Raw genomic sequence first — 3,020 nt, 5'->3', positions numbered from 1 at the left:
CCTCATACAGGCCCATTGCCCTCCTTAAAGTGGACGCCAAACTTTACTCCTCTATACTGGCCAAGAGACTGGGCGACCTTATGCCGCTTATCATACACCCCGACCAGTCTGGCTTTATCAAAGGGAGGCAAACTCACGACAACACCAGGCGCATCGTCCATTTAATAGAGAAGGCCAACAAATTCAAAATACCTGCAGTGTTGATCGGTCTTGACGCCGAAAAAGCGTTCAACCGTGTGGATTGGAGCTTCCTGTGGTCCAGCCTGAGGAGGTTTGGGTTTTCCACCCAATTCATTACAATGCTCCAGGCCAACTATAGGCACCCGTGCTCTGGGGTCTCGGTCAATGGGGTGCAATCGACCCCCTTTGGTCACACTAGGGGGACGAGGCAGGGTTGTCCCCTGTCCCCCTTACTCTTTGCCCTCAGCATAGAACCCCTAGCTATAGCGGTCCGGGAGCACCAAGGGATAGAGGGTCTCCCCTTCACTGGTGAGGCCCACAAAATCTCGCTCTTCGTAGACGATATCCTCCTCTCCCTGTCCAATCCGATGAGTTCCCTCCCGCATTTACAAGAAGTGCTCACCTCCTTTGAGGGGGTGGCAGGCTTCAGAGTCAACCTGGCCAAATCCTCCATACTTAACCTAACTCTCTCTCGAGCTGAGGCCTCGCAGCTTCGAGCGCTCTCTCCGCTGGACTGGGCACCCTCCTCCTTACAGTATCTAGGGGTCCAATTGACTCCCAAGATCGATCAACTATATGCGGCCAATTTCCCTGTTCTCCTCACCCGCCTCCAATGGGAACTGTTCCGCTGGAAGCCGCTTTTCCTCTCCTGGTTGGGTCGCATACATGCCATCAAAATGACCCTCCTACCCAAACTACTCTATTTATTCCAAGCACTCCCTATAGAACTGGAGGAGGACTTCTTTGCACGTCTCAAGACCATGATACTAAAGTTTTTGTGGCAGGGGGGAAGGGCATGTTTCTCCTTTTATATGCTATGCCGACCACAGCGAGAGGGGGGGGGCGGGACTTCCAGACCTTTGCCTCTATTATAAGGCGGCTCAACTGCGCATCCTGGTTGAATGGGCACAGATGGAATCAGAAAAGCATTGGCTCCATATGGACCGCAGCGTTGCAGGCAGAACTATTTGGGATTTAATATGGTGCGCTAAAAAGACAGACCCCTGAATGCGTACATCAGCACCCCGAAACGCACCACCCTTAAAGTGTGGGACACCGTGGCTGAGAGGGAGGGCTGGACGTCCTTCCCGTCGCCGCTTACCCCAATCCACTTCACCTCTTCCTTCCCACCAGCGCTCCGAGAGGGGCCGTTCGATGCCTGGAGGACGGGCGGATGTCTCGCACTCACACACCTGTTCCACAACTACGACCCACTTACTTTTGACAATTGCAAGAGAGACTACGGGGTGGGAGACCGGGAGCGCTACCATCACGCGCAACTCCTTCACTGGGCCCTGAGTCCGCAGGTCAGGAAGGGAGCCACTAGACCTCTTACCACATTCGAGTTGTTCTTGCTCAAGGCTAAATCTATGAAAGGGGCTATCTCGACACTGTATAAACTACTGCTCTCCACAGAGACTGCACCACGGCCACGCTTTATGTCTTGGTGGGAGGGATTGGCTCAGCGGGACATTGGGGAGGAGGAGTGGAAACACCTGTGGGCAGACATCTTTCGCTTTAACCGCTCCACGAAACTGAGGGAGGCACACATGAAGGTAATGGCGGACTGATACTTGTACCCAGCTAAACTGGCTAAGATCTTCCCAGGGGCCTCAGATAGGTGCTGGAGGGGGTGTGGACTACTAGGTGACTTCCAACACATATGGTGGGACTGCCCCTCCATTAGGCCGTTCTGGGAGGAGATTCTCGCTCAGATAAAATCCATTTTAGGATACCCGGTCCCGGTTACGATGGCGGAAGCTCTTCTGGGCCTTCGGGACCCCCAGCTAGAACACCAAACCAGAGCCGATAAAAGAATTATGTGGTTATGCTTGGGGGCTGCTAAACTAGCAATAGCTAATGCTTGGAAACAGAGGGAGGCACCGGCGATGTCACTGTGGCACGCCCGCCTGTGGCAGCTGCTCAGCCTGGAACGCATGTCCGACATTTCCCGTGAGGACTTTAAGAACTTCGAGTACCGCTGGGGACCACTGGTCTCGTTCCTCTCTAAGGGCCTCCCATCTGCGGTGTGCCCCTCTACTATCAGGGCCTTGCACTTGTTCCAGTTTTAAGAAGGCCTCGAGGGCTGACGCGCTACTGAATGGCACTTTCACCACTGGGGGGCGGGAGAGGGTGTTCGGGGGGGGTGGGGAGGGAGAGTTGAGGGTTCTGGGGTTTCTTTGTTACTGTTCGTATACGGATAAAATGTTCACCATTAGCTGTCCTGGAACACTGGGGACGCGCCACTGGCGGAGGCTCTCGCTGGTATGGTTGGAGCTTTGAGGTTGGGAATACTTGTCATGCACAGGGGTATTGTGATGTACCAGGGCACTTGGGGTTTCTCCCTTCTGGACTCTGCTGAGACTCGTCCCTGGCAGCTCACGCAATGACTGTTATATACTTACTGTGCATGGTCCAGAGGTGTCTTGCGTTGTTGGGACGTATTGACCACTTCCCTTAGCCATACTGCGAATGCGAGGCTCCTTGTCTTATGGGCCCCTGCGTGGGCATGTTGGCGTATTGTGCCCTGTTTTTTTTTTAATGTGGACAACAATAAAATCTGTTTACAAAAAAAAAATGTTCTGCAAGGCCTCCCCTTTGGCAATTGCTATTGGTCGTACCCTTCGGGATTTAAGTGGATACATCAATGGGTTAGGCAGGCCCAGGAGGATATAGGAGGGAAAACAAGGGAGCCGAGTTTCTAAGTGAAGATCTATTTCATCCAGTACTTGGGACCAGTATGGCTGTATGTGGGTGCAACTCCAGAGGATGTGTTCCAATGTTCCTATCTCCCCCCACTCCCTCCAACAACAGATCGCTAAGTCGAGGGTCAAAGCGAT

The sequence above is a fragment of the Lissotriton vulgaris genome, chromosome 1_1 (genome assembly GCF_964263255.1).
Source record: "Lissotriton vulgaris chromosome 1_1, aLisVul1.2, whole genome shotgun sequence".
In the NCBI taxonomy this organism is placed as follows: domain Eukaryota; kingdom Metazoa; phylum Chordata; class Amphibia; order Caudata; family Salamandridae; genus Lissotriton; species Lissotriton vulgaris.
The sequence above is the reverse complement of the archived record's forward strand: the minus strand, read 5'-3'. Positions refer to the sequence as shown.